Here is a 17918-nt window from a genome sequence, read left to right as displayed (position 1 = left end):
TCGCAGAAATTGTCCAACAGCACTCCAGAAAACGTTGTGCCAACTTGTACCCGCCGAGAGCGAACGTTGCAGATCTCGGCTGATGGGTGAGAGCCCTCCTTCCGGTCCTCACTCTGCTGGTTACATCTCTCCGTGTGTGTGCCGGCACGTGCTGTGTCTCCGTGGGCGAGGACTTCTTCATTGTCCACACTCATTTTACTATGGGCGTGTTGCTCAGAACAGCTTTGATTTTTTCTTTTTGATGTTTTTTAATGTTTATTTATTTTTGAGAGAGAGAGAGACAGAGACAGACAGAGAGAGAGGGAGACACAGAATCTGAAGCAGCTTCAGGCTCCGAGCTGTCAGCACAGAGCCCAACATGGGGCTCGAACCCACCAACCGTGAGATCATGACCTGAGCCGAAGTTGGATACTTAGCCGAATGAGTCCCCCAGGTGCCCCAAAATGACTCTGGTTTGTAAAGCCCTCCTGACCCACTACAGCCGTCAGCCTGGGTTCCGTGCTGTGTGACCCTGCGGTTGGATATTCTTGCCTGTGATGTGATGTTCTTCACCCATGGAGACCGAACACAGGTGTCTTCTGTGGCTGCTTATGCTTTTTTAAAATCTCCTTTTATATTTGTTTTCTGGAGATGTCTTTGTTTTGTGGGCATTTTTTGGTGTGTTTATTTCAGCATGTGACCCACCGGTAAGTTGTTTTGCTGTAAGGATCTCAGGGGACGCCCGGTTGAATTTTGTTCCCGAGCAGTCAGTCCTTCGCCCGGCGCTGCGGTAGTGGCTCAGTGTTCTCTCTCCCCGCTGATGTGCGTCAGATTCTTGTCCGCCCTTGAACCTGTTTTTGGACTTGCTCTTCTGTCTCATCGATCCGCTGAGTAGCCCAGCTTTTCTCCCTGTGGAGAGTGAGGCACAAACCTCCAGCTTGGAGTTTTCAAACAAGATTTTGTCTCAAGCTAAAAAAAAAAATGGACTTCCTGGGGCGCCCGGGGAAGCTCAGTCGGTTAAGCATCTGACTCTTGGTTTCGGCTCGGGTCATGATCTCACGGTTTGTGGGTTCGAGCCCCGGGTCAGGATCCTCACTGACAGTGCGGAGTCTGCCTGGGATTCTCTCTCTCTCTCTCTCTCTCTGCCCCTCCCCTGCTGTCTCTCTCTCAAAATAAATAAATAAACTTAAAAAAAATGAAAGGACAGACTTCCTGTCAGAAGATAGCCACTTCTTCCTGGGAGGGGGGCCCAAGGGGATGATCCTGCCTCTGCCTAAGCCTTTCCGGAATCTCCTCGTCCCATTCCATTCTGTCCCAGAAGGTTCTTGGCCTTCGAGTGCTTTGTGTTTGCAGTGGGGGTCAGCGATAGGAAGCTGGAGCGTGCCGGGAGCGCCCAGGGCACCTGGGGCTCGCCCTGTGCACTGGGCGTCATCTGTCCACAGCCCAGCCCGCTCTATTGTCCTTGCGTCCCGGCCAGGCGCCAGGACGGACAGGGCACGAGTAGCCTGGACCAGGTCCCCGGAGCCCACAGCTGGGGCCCCGCCTTGCTGTGCTGACTGCTCTATCGCTGGAGCCCCAGAGTGCGGCCCGGAGAACCTTCCCAAGCTGGGCGAGCGGGGTTAGCTTTGCTGCCTGGGGGCAATGACACGACCTTTAGCAGGAGCGCCGAGCCAGCCTGGCGCCACTGGGGTCAGCGAAGACCGACATCGCTGGGAATAGCTCCCGCCCCCTCCGTGCAGGCTCTGCCCTGCGCCGGACAGACGGCACGTCTACTGCCCGGGACACGTGGGCGTGGCCAGCTCCGTCCGGTTTACCCACAAGGAGGCCAAGGCTCAGGGAGCGCGGGGGGACGGTGGCCGGGCTGGGGTTCGGGTTCACGACCCGTCTCCTCACTGCCTACACCACTGGCTCATGCAAAGGTCAGGACAGAATAGGTTGTCAAAGAGGTAAGGTGTCCTCATGGAAAGTCTGTGCTGAGTTTCGTCGGGAAGTCTGAGGATCTCTCTGTCTACACACTGCAGCTTCCTGGACGTCCCAAATTGCCCTGTATGGACGTGGCTGCTTTGGGAGAATTTCCAGATGACTCTCATTTGGTTCTCAGAACAACCCTGGGTTGGGGGCCAGACTCCCATCCCTCGCCCCCATTTGCAGATGGGAGTGACTTGCCCGGGGCGGTCGGCTCGCTTCCTAGTGGGAAGTCACAGCGGAGCAACCGCTGCTGTGGACAGACCACATGCCCCTCGGAGCACCCAGGGGCCCTGGGGTTGGACGTACCCCGGTTCTGGCCCCGCGCCGGCCTCTGGCCCACCCTGCGCCCCCAAGGAAGATGTTGAAAAACCCTCCAGCCGAGGCCGTCAGAAGTGTCGGGGGAAGACCGGCCGCTCGCCATTTGCATCAGACCTTGGATTTGTACCTCAGGAGCTAAGTGTTGGATGGCCGGGAGCACTGGCGGCCGAAGCCAAAAGCTTAGAGCAGATGGCGTGGGATTAATTTTTGCAAATCATGAGAAAGGGAGCGCATGACAATCTGTTAGCTGTGTCGGCATCCGACTTTAGTGTTTTAAATCAGACTCGTGGACTCCGTTAGTTACCGTGTTCCATTAAATCTAAAGTGCCACCAGCGGAGAGATGTGGCATTATTTTTATACCACTAAAGAAAGGGGGGAAAGCAGCAGAGAGAGTCGGGCTGTAAGAAACATGCTAATTTCAGAGACGTTAAACAGGAAATAAACACGCACCGCAGGACAGATGCAGCACAGCAGCGGCCCCTCGTGTGCTTGCTGACGGACCACGGCCAAGGGCCTGGTCTCCCGTGGGCACAGAGGGGCGAAAGGGTGCTCACAGCCCCTGCTCCTCCAAAGCACACAGACCGCTCAGGAATGTCGATATGCTAAACAGATCGGGGTCGGATGTCTGCTGATTGGCCGGGTTCGTTCACCAATCTTTCCAGCACCTGCTACGTGCCAGGCACTGTTCTGGGTGCTGAGGGCGCCACGGTGAGCAGAACTTCTCCCCGAGCTCACTCCGTCCCAGGGCAATAAATAATGCATCTCCGCTGCAATTCTCAAACAGTGCCGTGCAGAAAATTTCATGCGCAAAATATTTATGATCTGATGGCCAGGCCGTTTCCAGGTTTTGCTGTTTATTTGGTCTAGGAGGAGACTCCGGGATCTGCATTTTCACAAGCTCGCCAGGAGGGCCCCGGCTGGAGGACTTCGAACCAAAATGTGACAAACAGAGCTTCAGTGTTAATGACTTCATAGCATCCCATCGTATGAATGTTCTAGAGGACATTTAGTTGTTGGGGATTTAGCAAATACTTAGTTTATTTTTTTAAATCTTCCTATTGCAAAGGACACGCCCATGACTGTCCCTGTCGCTGAATACTACTTGCATACCTCCTCCATGGTTTTTTTAGGGTCAACGGGGCATGGATACTTGGGCTGAGTTTTTAAGGATGAGGTAGGAGTTCGCTGTGGTTCTCCCCACTGCCGTATCGGGCCCTGGAGCCTGACCACCTGGGTTGATTTCCCACTTATCAGCAGGGTACTTTTGAGCAAGCTCTTTGCCTTGACACCGTATTTTCTTATCCCTAACATGGGACCATCATAGTACAGACTCTTTAGGGCCACCGTAAGGAGTAAACAAACCACGCTGGTGGACCAAGCTGTGCATGCCGTGGCCACGGTGGCTCCTGATGGTGCGTGGCAGGTGGAGCAGGGAGCACCCTTTGCTCCGCACGGTGCCCGCATTCAGAGTGTGGGTGCAGCAGCGGCTCTGTGGACGGGAGCCCTGGACGTGCACAGCCACACGTGTACGAGCTGATGCTGGACAATGGACCTCGCGTCACACATTCAAGCTCAGCCTATTGCCCACACTGCCCCTGGAAACATCTTTCTACCATGTTGGTCTGGACGTGCTCCTCTGTTCACATCTCCTCCCTGACATCCTGCTGGCTGGGTGCAGACCGTAAACCCCTTGACGCACGGAGGAAGGAAGGAAAGCCCCGTAGAACTTGGTTTCAGCCTTATCTAATACTACCCCCAGCCTCCGAGTGCTCTGTGCTGCTCTGTGCTAAGAGTCTTGTGGGAGGTGATCAATGCTCCTCAGGTTCTGAGGGATGAATAGAAGTTTTCCAGGTGGAGGAGGGAGGGAGGGCTGTCCCGGCTGATGAGCCGGCGCGAGCGCAGGTGCAGTGGTGGGTTCGGGTGGTGACAGTGGTTGCGGCTGGGTGTGGGGTGTTGGGGTGGGGCTGGTAATGAGGGTGGCCGTGGGCTGCAGGGGGGGCCCAGCATCATCGGGCTCCTGACAGTTGCCCTGAATTTCCTCGTGTCTTACGTCTTCAGCTGTGGCTCTTTCTAGGCTCCAATGCGCCCCCGCTCATTTCCTATCTTTTTAAAGGACCGTAGACATCTGACACATTTCTTTGCCTAATTGGTAAGGGCGCAGAAGGCTTCCCTTCATTATTTAGCTCTGCCTTGGAACCGGGACTTGGAAGGCGACCAGTCTTTCTGTACACGCTTTGTGGTAAATCCCTTCTGGGAGACCAAATGCGACATCTCAGAAGGCTTTTCTCGCAAAAGGTTTGACGGGAATTAAAATAACTTGGCGGGCGAAGATGCGGCTCTCCGGAATGCGGCCTCTGTGCTTTCGGGCCCCGCCCCCCGCCCCGGTCCTCTTCCGCGCCCACCTGGCTTGCTCTTTCCTCGGCCTCCGCGTGGGCGTGCGGTACCCATCAGCCCTGCCGAGCAGAAGCTGGCTGCCTCCTGTCAGGTGCGGCGGGTCTCAGGAGGTGGGGGCTGGAAAGATGGGCCTGGAATCATCCCTGTGGCTCAGCAACCAGTAAGCCCCTGCTGTATGCAGACATCAGGCTAGACTGGGACCAGGGCTGGAATCCAGACTTCCGGAGCTGGTGGGGGCCTCAGGGAGTGGTCGTTTTCCTATTGGGGGGGGAGGGGTGTGGCTCGGTGATTCCGGACAAGGCTTTAGCCGGCACGTGGATGGATGTGTTTTATTTTAATAGTGTTTCAGTGTGTATTAGAGAAAATATAGCACATTAACTCTGTGTGTGTGTGTGTGTGTGTGTGTATGTGTGGGCGTATGTGCACTCACTTTGAATAACACTGAAATAGTATATACTTTTAAAAAATGTATTTATTTAAATTCAAGTTAGCCCACATACAGTGTAGCTTTGGTTCAAGGAGCCAGTGATTCGTCTCTTCCATATAACACACCACGCACATCCCGAAAGGTGCCCTCCTCCATGTAGTCCACCCCCCCTCCCCTCCAGCAGCCCTCAGCTGACTCTTGGATTTAGGAGTCCCTTATGGTTTGCCTCCCTCTCTGATTTTATCCTATTTTTCCTTCCCTTCCCCTGTGCTCATCTGTCGAGTTTCTCAAATTCCATATCTATCTTTCTCTGCCCGAGTTAGTTCGCTCAGCACAGTACCCTCCAGGTCCGCCCGTGTTGTATGTATGTCTTTCATCGTAAAGAAAACTATTCAGCAGATGAAGGTGAGTCGCAGAGGGGCGTCAAGGAACGTTCCTTCGGTTCCCCCTCATGTTCTGGATCCCCGTGGCTGGGACTCTGACTTGTAACTCCAAGTAGAAACGACTCCGCAGTGAAGTTGATTCTGAAAAAGTAAATACGTAGCGCATGTGTTTTAGGCAGAAGCCACAGCGGCTGCACCTGCGTGACTGAGGGGTGGAGACCCTGTCTGGGCCAAACGCTCCCCACTTTTCAAAAGGCAAATCCGGGGCCCAGAGAGGCGGGAGCCGCGCAGTGTTGTGCCCGGGGCTGGGTGGCGGGGCGGGGCCCAGCGTCAAGGGAGGTGGCCGTGGTGGATGGGCGTGGCTGTGGCTATGGCGGAAGACAGGCTGCCCTGGGGTGGGCAGGCGGGTGTAGTGGGTCTGCTCACGTTGCCGCGGGCTGCCTGCTTCTGTAAGGAGCTCTGCAGGAGGGAACTTCTCATTCTTTTTTTAATGTTTATTTATTTTTGAGAGACTGAGAGAGAGCATGAGCGGGGGAGGGTCAGAGGGAGAGGGAGACACAGAATCAAAAGCAGGCTCCAGGCTTCGGGCTGTCAGCACAGAGCCTCACGCGGGGCTCGAACTCATGAGCTATGAAATCATGACCTGAGCCAAAATCAGACACTCAACTGACTGGGTACCCCCAGGTGCCCCAGGAGGGAAGTTCTCTAAGTTTCAAGCCCAGAGAAGCCGAGTTTACATTTGGGGGTTAAAGAGTCCTCTATATGCTCTCAAATAGCAGCTTCAAATGTTCCATTTTTCTCTTTTAGACACTTCTAGTGTCATGAGGGCTGACACCCCTCCTCCGGGGCCAGGGCTTGTCTTGCTTCTCAGCAGGTGGGCAGTTGCGCATGGAGGGCGCAGGGATGGGGGCTTTGGGCTTCGATCTCCCGGGTTCCCCCCGGAGGCCTGGGTGGCTCAGGACAGCTCACCAGCACCGCCGCGGGGTGCCCTGGCCAGGATTCACAGACGCCTGGCTTTTTGGCTCCCATTGAGGGACTTTCTGTTGGTGAGGCTGTTGTATTCCTGGCTGGTTCTGGGCCTCCCTCCCTCCTTCTCTGCCTCAGTGGGTCCAGTGCCAGGCGCCCTGGTGGGGACCTGCAGTGGTTACCAAGTCATCCTACTGACAGGGCCAATGTTTGGTCACAGTGTGCCCTGTGCCAGCACTGGGCGAGCCGGTCTTACGTCCGTGGCTTCGGCCACTTCTCGGGGCGACACCAGGACACAGGTGTGTCGGGTAGGGGTCCCACGTTAAGGACGGATGGTGCCCGAGCTCACTCACCAGCTCCAGAGCAGAGACGGGGTCTTTAGTTGGGGGCCACTGTGTGTGAGTCTTGCTGGGAAGGAGGAGCCTGAGGCCCAGGTGTGGGCGTGGTCTCTGTGGCCTCCGTGGCCTCCGTGGCCTCCGTGGCCTCTGTGGCCTCTGTGGCCGCCTCCTCCTGTCCTGGTCTTAGGAAACTGATTTTAGAGACCCGTGTTTGCAAAGGCGCTTTTTTTTTTTTTTTATTTTTTAAGGATTTTGCTCCCTACAGCAGACATCAGGCAATGTTGTGGGGCCCAGCTGGAGGCTGCGGCTTTCAGGGAGGAGGCCGGACAGATGCTGAGGGAGGCCCTGGCACTCGGAGGGCCATTCGTCAAGATCGGGAGGCCGCAGGGGGCGGGAAGGCGACGTCAGAGCCGGGAGCAGAACCGTGGGTCTATTCCTGGATGCTGAAGCCACTGTGTTGAGCAAGCAGGGCTGTGTCCGTGCTGCGTCAGGCCCTGGGGACAGAGGTGGATGAGCTGTAGACACTGCCCTTGAAGTTCACGGCACAGGAGAGAAGGGTTCAGGCAGATGGATCTCTGAGGGGGCGGTGCCACTTCCCTGTTGGTGATCTTGGGTGGGTCCCATTGTCCGCTTCTCTGAAACGGGGGTGAGGGGGACGCGGATAATAACAGCATCAAGTTCAAAGGCACAGAGCTCAGACCGGGAGCTGCGCCCATCGCTCTGTGTCTCTGGCCCGGTAGAATGTTCTGTGCTGCTGGAAAGCAGGGGTGCCGGCCTGTACCGGTCTCGGTCTCGGCGCCTTTCCTCCCAGAGCTGGCCTTGGAGCTCCAAGAGCTTGGAGCATGTCTGTTGAGAGAATGAATGTGACGTTGGCCTTGGGGGATCTGGGGTTTGGGTGGGTGGAGACTTGGGAAGGAGAGCGGTGCCGTGGGCAGGCAGAGGTGCAGAGAGGCGGGCAGGCCAGGGATGCGGGCAGGGAGTGAGGGGGACGGGCTTCAGGAGGGAGGGCTGGGCTGTGCGCTGAGGCCGGCTTTTGAGCCCTGGTCGGAAGGGCCCGCGGTGCCGGTGGGGAGGCGCCACCCCCCACCCCCATGGAGCTTACAGCCCGGATGGGAGACGAGGACTCCAGAGCACTTGATAGAATTGGGACTGTGTGAGCAGATATAAATATTGAATTTAAGGCAGTTAAATTTGGGTTTTCTTGCCCCATTTTCTCATCTTTGGAAGAGAGAAGACATGAACCTTCTTCCTTCCACCTGGGGACACGCTGGGATTCTGAATCAGGCCTGGTTTCAGCTCCTGGCCTCAGTGCTTCTTACCAGGGCGGCCTTGGGCCCTGACCCCTGATTTCATGGAACCCTGCCTTCCCGTCTGTAAAGTGTGGCCTCAGGGTCAAGTGTGATGTCCTGCACGGAGCCGGGCCGGGCCGGAGTGCCCGCTCACTGCTGGCCGTTTCCTTCTCGGAAGAAGGGCTGTGAAATTGGTGTGTGTGTGTGTGTGTGTGTGTGTGTGTGTGTGTGTGTGTTGTGTGTGTGGACGGGGGGGTGGCTATAAATTACTTTTGTTTTCTGAACCCCTCGAATTTTTCTTGGGTTAGCATTTTCTTTTATTTTATTTTTCGTGAGGACCAGGACTTACGAGGAGCAGACCTGCAGGGCCATTTCCCGCTCAGCCGGGTCTCTTCTCCTCAGACTGGCCCTGTGGCCACCGTGGCAGGTTCCGGACTCATGAGTGGGTCCCCGCCTTGGTGGACACTTGTCATGTGCTGCTTTAAAGCCGTGACACGTCCCGGGCAGCTGGGAGGAAGGGAGACACTTGGACCCTCGTTCCTTTACAAAGGCTTTTTGCTCCATAAACGTGAGCCTCACGCTGTCCGTCCTGTCCAGCCCTCCAGCCCCAGGACAGTGGATAAAATCCAGCCAGGGTGCAAAGTCCCCAGCCTTCTGTTTCTGTTTCCTGGGCGTGTGTTCTCGGGCCAGCTGTGTAGCCTCTCGGAACTCCCCCTGGCTCCTGCAAACCTAAAACACATGAGAAATGGAAGTGTGTATTTGCTTGGCCCCCTGGAAGTGCTGGCCAAGGGCGCTGGGTGCAAGAGGGGGAGACATTGGCTCCGCCATCTTGAAAAGGCAGACCCGCCCTCCATGGAGCCCGATTGGTGTCCGGGTTACTGAGAGGAGTCAGGGAGAAAAGGATGTTTGCATGCATTTCCTGGAGTCCAGAAGCTGGGGCTTGAAATCCTCATTTGTTTAGAAAGAAACAAATGCAAAAACGCAGCATGTCACCAACCCACTGCTTTGCCAGAGAGCTGTCCTGCCATGGAGACCATGCCCAATCTTCATTGGTCCCTCACTATTCTCTGGGCACCTGCCTGGGACCAGGCTCTGGGGGAGGTCCAAGCACGGAGTTGACCAGATCGGGTTCTTGCTTCTAAGGACTGAGTGGTCAGAGGAGGTAAGCTCTGGGTGGGTGGCAGGGACGCCCGTCTCCGTGTCCAGCAGAGCGAAGGCTCAGTGGATCCTTGCTGAATGAATGAGTGATCGGACGGGAACAAGTCAGAAGGTGATGCCTGCCCAGGTGACCGGGGTGGCCAGGTCAGAGGGGAGCACGGGAGCCCTGGGTGCCCTGATGCTGATTACAGAAGCCCCTGGGGAGGCTGGTGAGCTGAGGAGAGTATCCACACGGCACCCAGACCCTCTGGCGGAGGGAGGCACTGGGTGGGGGGGTGAGCATGCGGAGAGCTGAACGGGGGGTGGTGTGGGGGAGCCTTGGAGGAGGAGCAGGCAGATGGGCAGAGTGCTGTTGACCTGGCTGGTGGGCTTGGGCTGGACCCCGAGCTGGGGGGCCACCTGAAGCCATTGAGGCAGAGGAGCGACGTGACGGGGTGCCCTAGAAGACCACGTGGAAGACGGTGGGGCCAGCAGGACCTGGAAGCCCAGCCTGCCTTCGCTGCTAATGCACCAGGGTGTTGCCCTGGCGCTGGTGCTTCTGTGGTCGGCCCAAGCACGTGCTCTGTGGGACGGCCAGTTGGTGTTTCTTTGTTATTTACTGACGTGCACTTTTAAATACAAACTTTGGGTTAGCCCTCTTAAATGACTTAAGGGCCCTGCAAGTATTGGGTGTTAAGAGTTGGGCTTTTCCGATTTTGCCATTTACTTGAAGGAGGCAGAGAAGTTTCTGGTGTCGTGTCCTCTGTCATCCCCGGGTTGGCAGGAACCCGGACCCGCGTTCCAGTCCTGCTCCCTTACCTACTGGCTGTGCCCTGGGGGTGGTGTCCTGGGTGGGGGAATGGGGGAGATGGAAGGCAAAGGAGACAATGCACGCAGCCCGCCCAGCCCGGTGGGATTTAATTCCTCCCCCACCCGTTAGCCGCGGTGCTGTCTGACCTGAGCGTGACAGTGCCCAGTGTTGTCTCCATTGATTAAACTTTCTAATTGAAGTTGGCTCCAGGGAAAAGGGTACCTAGTAATCGAAGCTCATTCACTTCATGGTTATTGGGATTTCATGTGCAGGGCGGCCTCCTGGGTCCGTGGAGTGAGCTGTGTGACCTTGCTCAAGTCACTCAACCTCTCTGAGCCTCAGTTCCTTAGCTAGTGAACTGGGGTCCATAGTGATTTCCATTTCATCGGATATTGGGAAAGATATGAGAACTCCAAAGCTAAGACTTGAACTGGAGCTTTCTGATTCCTGGTTTTGCATCCTCAACCAAACTGATCTGAATTTGTGTTCTTGAGGCCACTATTTAGGGCGATGCTTAAAAACAAATAATGAAGAGCAGTAGTGCACACATTTGTTTAGTAAGTTTTTCCACGTTAAGGTATGTCAGATTTGAGGATGACGTGGCTGGCCTCCCTACGTGAACGGTGGGGTTGTGTCTGGAAGGAGGCAGAGCCTGGGATAGGCTGTGTCTTTCAGGCAGGGGTGGAGTGGGAGGAGACACTGGAGAAACGTCACGCTGCTGACCGTTAACACCAGATTTTCTTGACCCTGAACCCTGGCCCTTGCGTGTTGGAGTCACTTTGAATCACTGTGTCTGTTTTGGAAAAATACCAATGTCTGTGCACCCCCCATCAGTGCCGTCTGGACTCCCTCTGGGTATTTTCCTAGTCTAGTTTTTCCATTGTTGATGTAGAAATACAACTAATTTTTGTATACTAATCTTGTATCCTGCCACCTTGCTGAATTTACCTATCAGTTCTAATAGTTTGGGGTTTTTTGGTTGATTCCTTAGGGTTTTCTATACATAAGACCCCGTGAGCCGCAAATAGATTGTTTTCTTACTTTTTCCTTTCTATTCTGGATACCTTTTATTATTATTTTTTTCTTGCCTAAGTTTTCTGGATAAATCTGCAGTGCAAGTTGCCTCGTTCCTGCTCTTAGAGGGGAAGCCTTCAGGCTTCAGCGTTGAGTATGATGTTGGCCGTGGGTGTTCCGTAGTGTCCTTTACTGGGCTGAGGAGGCTTCCTTTTTTTTTTTAATTTTTTAAAATTTTTATTCATTTTTGAGAGAGAGAAAGAGAGAGAGAGAGTGAGCAAGGGAGGGGCAGAGAGAGAGGGAGACACAGAATCCAAAGCAGGCTCCAGGCTCTGAGCTGTCAGCACAGAGCCTGACGTGGGGCTTGAGCCCATGAACCACGAGACCATGACCTGAGCGGAAGCCGGACGCTCAACCCACTGAGCCCCCCAGGTGCCCTGAGGGAGTTTCCTTCTGATCCTGTTTGTTGACTGTTTCCATCCTGACAGGGTGATAGATTTTATCATTAGATTTCATCATATGCCTTCCCCCCCCCATCTATTGATAAGATCACGATGAGGTTTTTGTCCTTTATCCTGTTTTTTTTAATTTAAAAAAAAATCTCTATTTATTTTTGAGAGAGAGAGAGACAGAGCGTGCGTAGGGGAGGAACAGAGAGAGAGGGAGACACAGAATCGGAAGCAGGCTCCAGGCTCTGAGCTAGCAGTCGGCACAGAGCCTGACATGGGGCCTGAAATCACAAACTGCAAGATCATGACCTGAGCCGAAGTCGGGTGCTCAACGGACTGAGCCCCCCTCTGCGTGCATCTTCCCATGCCATTCTCCTTCCTCCCTGTCTCCAGATTCTTCCTTTTCATCAGCACACCAGCCATTTTAGATTTGGGCCACCCTAATGACCTTATGTTAACCTGTGTTGGTAAAGTCCTTATCTCCAAATGAGGTCACGTTCTGAGATACTGGGGTAAGACTTTAATATATGAATTTTTTTCAGGAGGGGACAGAATTTAACCCATAGTACGGATCAGGAACACTTTTCAGTCTCATTGAAATGTTCTTCTGACATTGATTTTCAAATTTTTATTTTTAGCTGGGGTAGAACCCATTTTTTTAAAGTTTATTTATTTTGAGAGAGCACGCACATGAGCAGGGGAGGGGCAGAGAGAGAGGGAGAAAGGGAGAATCCCAAGCAGGCTCCACACTGGCAGCACAGAACCCATTGGGGGGCTTGAACCCATGAACCAGGAGACCATGACCTGAGTAGAAACCAAGAGTCAGATGCTTAACTGACTGAGCCACCCAGGCGCCCCTGGGGTGAAACCCTTTTAATGAATGAAATCTCATCTTGAAGCCCATGTGGAACTTGTGGAACCCCGAAAACAAGCTAAAGTTGGGGTCTGTGGGGCCCCGGCCTCAGATACGTCCAGAGGCGAGTAGAGCTGTTGGTGTGTGTGTATGTGCGTGAGCGCGCACGTGTGTGTTCCTCAGTATTAATTGTTAATTATTAACATTAATGAAATGATTAATGGTTAATAATCACTTATCCCTGATATTACCAGAGGGATGGAGAAATAAGTGATTTTTAATCTCATCTTTATCTGTCATCTCCACATTCTTAACAGCGAATGCATCATACTTACGAATTAATCATTATAGTCATTCATATTAATAATATCAATTAATAATCAAATTATTAATGAGTTAATGCACACTGTATTGACAACAGCCCAGCCTCCCGAGGTGTAGGTGTTAGTGTTTTCCGCACTTTCCTGGGCACAGAGACAAGCTCAGAGAGGACAAGTCACCTGCCCAGGGACACACAGCTCACAGGGGAAGGACTTGCTTCTGACTCAGCCTGACATCGTGCTGGCCTGCGAGAACCCCGCTTCCCTGCTGCTCCGAGGTTCTAGAACGTGACAGTCCGCCCGGGGAACACAGGTGTGACTGGGCTCTGTTTGTAGTGAGTGTGAACAGTGTTAGGCTTTCTTCTGTTTAGAGCGTAAAGTTTGGTTTACACTTTAAACAACTTAAACTTGTTCTTTGTGTCCCTCTTTAATTTTGACACAGGTTTCTGGGGTCCCCTGGTCTCCACCTGCGTTCATCCGTGGGCCTACTGCACACAGAAGGGTGTAATACAGGGAGGCGGGGGGCCGGGGGGCCTCAGGCTTGACCCCAGAGCTGCACTGCGGGGAGATGGGAGGTCAGAAGCCTTTGTGCCAGAGCAGGGTGGATGGCCGCACCCCAGAAGCACCAGGGCACCCCCTCGTCTGCCAGGCTCACACCAACAAACGGGCACCCTGCAGCACCGCCTGGGTCCCTGTCGATCCTGGGGTCAAATCTTGTGCGAATGAATGAGTGAATGAACTGAATGAATGAGTGAATGAACCGGATGAATGAATGAGTGAATGAACCGGATGAATGAATGAATGGATGGCGTATCCAGGGTTACCTGTAGGACCCAGCTCTGCGTCTAGGAAATGTCGTTTCTGGCTCCGTGGCCTCTGTAGTGCAGGATGGCACATTTGGGCCCCCTCTGGGTTCATTTCCTCAGAGACAGGAAGAGAGAGAAGGGGAGAGAACCAGCAGGGGAGGTGCAGACGGGGCACAGAGGATCCGAAGCCAGCTCTGTGCTGACAGCCGCCAGGCTGATGCGGGGCTCGAACTCACAAACCGGGAGCTCATGACCTGAGCCGAAGTCTCACGCTTAACCGACTGAGCTGCCCAGGAGTCCCTTGAGTCTTCAAGCCTCACCTAGTTCCCGGATCCCCAGGGTCCCTCGGGACTGGTGGCCTGTGCTGTCTCCAAGCAGGAAGGGCAGCCTACATCTGACCTGGCCCCTGTGAGGGCTACACGCCTTCTCTCAGCCTCCTCCTTTCAGCTGACCTGGGTGAGCCCTGGCCAGGAGGCACGGACACCCCAGGGCCTGGCGGGCATGGGTCCAGTGACGTGGAGGCTGCACACGGCTGTCTGCTAGGGCAGGAAGTAAGGAAAGCCAGGTGACCAGGCAGCTCCCTGGCCTGAAAACACGGAGAAACATGTCCAGTCCCAGGGAAACCCGGACAGGGGGGCCCCCAGGGGGAACCTGAATCCTGGAGCAGAGGAGGACTGGACCAGGCAGCCTTTGGAGGCCAGTGGGATCTTGGTTCCTCACATCATTGCCTGGAGCCTCAGTTTCCTCACCTGTAAAATGGGGTAGTTGATTGAATTCCATGAACTTGCTGAGGTTCAGTATAAAACTCCGTGTAACTGGTGGAAGATTAGCTGATGCCAGGCGCTGTGGTCGGATCTCTGCCTGCCCTCCCCCCCCCCCCCGCCCCCGCGAGAGCTTTCTGGGCAGTCAGACCCGCTGGCACGGGGCTTACTGTCGGCTGGCCAGAGTGGAGGGGGAGGGGACCTTAGTGGTCGGCCTTTTCCCAGGTCGGCTATTCCTTGGAAATCTAAATTCTTTGCCTTCGCTTGGCTCTTGACTAGTACGAATCACCATCAAAATGAGAAAAGCAGGAACGAAAAGGAAAACTTCGGGGTAACTGCGCAGCAGGTGGTGACAGGGCTGTCTCTGGCTGTGAGCGCGGGCGGTGGCTTGGGCTCTCTGTGCCTCCGTCCTTTCCAGTACAAGGTATGGAAACCGAGCCCTCCCTGTGGGGAGCTTGAGAGGGTTAAGGGGCTGGCCCTCTGCGGGCACTGAGCACTTCTAACAGGTCCCTCCGGTGCTCCCCGGATCGTGCCCCTGGAGGAGGATCGGACCCCTGGGAGGCAGAAGTAGGATTTCCCAGGGCGGTTAAAGGTTCTCGTGGTTACCTGGGGTTAAACAGACCAGGCTACGGGGTTAGAGATGCCTGCTGGGAGTCCAAGCCCTTCCGTGAATGTTGATGGAGCTGTTCATTCACGGTGACATTTTCCGCACATGCACTGTTTCTCACCGTTTCTCAGTCCCCGCGGCACTTGGAGGGGAGGGTCACGATCTGGGTCATGATCTCTCTGTCCCCGGGCCACTGCAGCGTCTGCTGGTGTCCGTGTGCATGAAGGAGGGCACTGCGGTGCTTCCTGCGCGTGCATGTGAACGTCCCATGTCGTAGGCACGCGCCCCACTGCCCTCGCTCAGGGACAGGGCCAGCCAGGCTCAGGAGGTGGCGGTCACAGAGGCCGGCGAACACGGAGCCTGGTCTGGAGGGCGGACACATCAACAGCGTGATCGGGGCTCTGAGGAGGGGAAGCTGGGGGGCCGGGGGCATGCAGGGGACGCCCCCACCGCCCGAGGGTGGGGAGTGATCAGCACCGGCTGTCCCAGGAGGGAACGCCCAGGCTGAATGTTGAAGACGGACAGGTGGGGGCCCCGGGGGCTCAGTCGGTTAAGCCTCCGACTCTGTTTCGGCTCAGGTCATGATTTCACGGTTGTGAGTTCGGGCCCTGAATCAGGTTCTGTGCTGACAGCGCAGAGCCTGCTTGGGGTTCTCTCTCTCCCCATCTCTCTCTGTCCCTCCCCCACGGGCGCTGTCTCTGTCTCTCCCAGAACAAACAAATAAACATAAAAAAAGCAAAAGGAGATGGACCGGTGGGAAAGGGGGAAGGGTTCCAGGATCAGCTAGGTTTGGCGAGGTGCTGCTGGAGCCCCGACGGGGCAGTTCTGGGTCACAGGCGCTCTGGGGCAGGTCCCCTGGGCTCCCCTCCAGGGGTGGATTTCAGGCTCCCACGCTCCCCTTTGGTCACACCGTCATCTCAACCCGTGGCTTCGAAGGTCTCCGCCCCCAGGAGTCACTCGGGCTCTCCCGTGCCCCAGCCCTGTGGGGACCCAAGTCCCTGCCGCCGGCACACCACTGGCCAGGGCTGGGTGCACGACCCCCACCCCCGTGAGGGGATCTGGGAAGTGGAGGGAAACGGGTGGGGGTTGGCTGAGCACACGGGGAGCCGCGTCCGGAGGTGCCCGGGCCCAGGAGGACGCGCCATCGATGCGGATTACAGTCCCCGGACTTCCATCGCCGCCAGAAACCAGTAAAACCCCGACTGCCTCCCCTCCGCACACCCCCTGGGCGGTAATATCATGGCTGGAAAAGAGACGCATGTAAGGAACAGAGCTGGGGGGCAAAGGGAGTCTGGTTACACATGTGGAGAAGGATTAAGTTCTTTGGTGATTGTTACGTTTTTAAGGAATTGGGTTTACCATTGGCCCTTCCCCTTCGTGCCCTGCCCCCTCCCCCCTCCATGTCAGAGTGTCCAAGTAGAAATACTAAGTAAGTATTGTCGGCTTTTTCACGTGGAAAGGAGCCCTTGATGTGGATGAGTCTTCTAAGCCTTTCAAAGAAGCTGTGCACAGACTTACCTTCCGTTGCTCCAGGAGATGCTGGTGGGGGTGGGGGTGGGGGGGGTGGGGGGCGGGGGATGGGAAGCAGGGCTGAGTCCTGCTCGTGAAACTCCCAGGAGCACAGGGAGAGGATTCCTGCTCGGCTCACTTCTCCACCTTATTGGCAAGGGCTTGGTCTTTCTTGTGATTTTAATTTAGGCTCATCAGTATGGCTTTTTGTGTTCTTTTGGGCCCAATCATTTCCTAATGTGCTTCTTTTTTTCTTTTAATTTTTTTAAATGTCTTATTTATTTTTATAGAGAGAGAGAGACAGAGCATGTGAGGGGGAGGGGCAGAGAGAGAAGGAGACACAGAACTGGAAGCAGGCTCCAGGCTCTGAGCTAGCTGTCAGCACAGAGCCTGATGCAGGACTCGAACCCACGAACGTGAGATCTGACCTGAGCCGAAGTCGGAGGCTTAACCGACTGAGCCACCCAGGCGACCCCCTAATGTGCTTCTTGAGTATTGTTTGTATAACACAATTTTTATCTTACTGAATTTATTATGAACATCTTTCTCTAATTCACAAGGGGTGGGGTTTGCACTGTGTTGGTTAGAGATGGTCAGCATCCGGAGACCAGCGGTGGCCGGTGTTCCTTTGAGGTTCGGTTCCTTTAGTTGACCAGGAAGGAGTGTGCAGAAGACAGCTGGCCTCGTGGGCAGGCTGGGGTCCTGAAGTTCAGTGCTGTCTGGTAGACCACACGTGGCTGCCTGTTGTTTTCCCATTGACTCTGACAGTCCCTGTCTTTTTATTGGTGCAGTTAGACCTCTGATGTTTAAAGATTTTTTAAAAATGTTTATTTATTTTTGAGAGATAGAGAGAGACAGAGACAGAGCATGAGCAGGGGAGGGGCAGAGAGAGAGCAACAGAGGAGAGGCTCCCGGCTCTGAGCTGTCAGCAGAGCCCAACGCGGGGCTCGAACTCACGAACCGGGAGATCTTGACCTGAGCTGAAGTTGGAAACTCAACTGACTGAGCCACCAGGTGCCCCTAATTTTAATTTTTTTAAGATCTCTCTTCCTTTCCCTCCTTCCTCTCTCCCACCCACCCACCCCCCTCCTTCCCTTCCTGGTCTGTATTTCTGACCTACATCATCTTTCTTCTCCCAGAAGAACTTCTTATAACTTTTTTGGTAAGGAAGATCTCCTGATGACAAATCTTCAAGTTTCGTTTGTCAGAGAAAGTTATTTTTTTTAATTTTAAACTTATTTTTGAGAAAGAGAGAGAGAGACAGCATGAACAGGGGAAGGTCAGAGAGAAAGGGAGACACAGAATCTGAAACAGGCTCCAGGCTCTGAGCTGTCAGCACAGAGCCTGATGTGGGGCTTGAACCCACAACTGTGACATCATGACCTGAGCCGAAGCCGGACGCTCGACTGACTGAGCCACCCAGGCACCTCTGTCAGACAAAGTCTTTACTTCTCCCTCACTTTAAATTTTTTAAAATATTTATTCATTTTTGAGGAAGAGAGAGACCTAGTGTGAGTGGGGGAGGGGCAGAGAGAGAGAGAGGGAGACATAGACTCTGAAGCAGGCTCCAGACTCTGAGCTGTTAGCA

General features: G+C 54.6%; 1 protein-coding gene across 4 annotated transcripts in view; it reads left to right on the top strand.

Annotated features, from left to right (window-relative positions):
- The window catches only part of LOC115299439 (janus kinase and microtubule-interacting protein 1-like), a 45082-nt gene that overhangs the window by 16271 nt on the left and 10893 nt on the right, over nt 1-17918 (top strand). The window contains exon 1 of one of the 4 annotated variants that reach the window (XM_029948827.1): nt 16220-16250. The exons of the other annotated variants lie outside the window; for them this stretch is intronic. The gene's annotated coding sequence lies outside the window, so the exon portion shown is untranslated. Of the gene's footprint in view, nt 1-16219; nt 16251-17918 lie in introns of those variants that run through there. 4 annotated transcript variants of the gene reach the window in all.

Source organism: Suricata suricatta, chromosome 1 (assembly GCF_006229205.1).
Source record: "Suricata suricatta isolate VVHF042 chromosome 1, meerkat_22Aug2017_6uvM2_HiC, whole genome shotgun sequence".
Classification (NCBI taxonomy): Eukaryota; Metazoa; Chordata; class Mammalia; order Carnivora; family Herpestidae; genus Suricata; species Suricata suricatta.
Note: the sequence above shows the minus strand (reverse complement) of the source record. Positions and strands in the feature narration are given on the sequence as shown.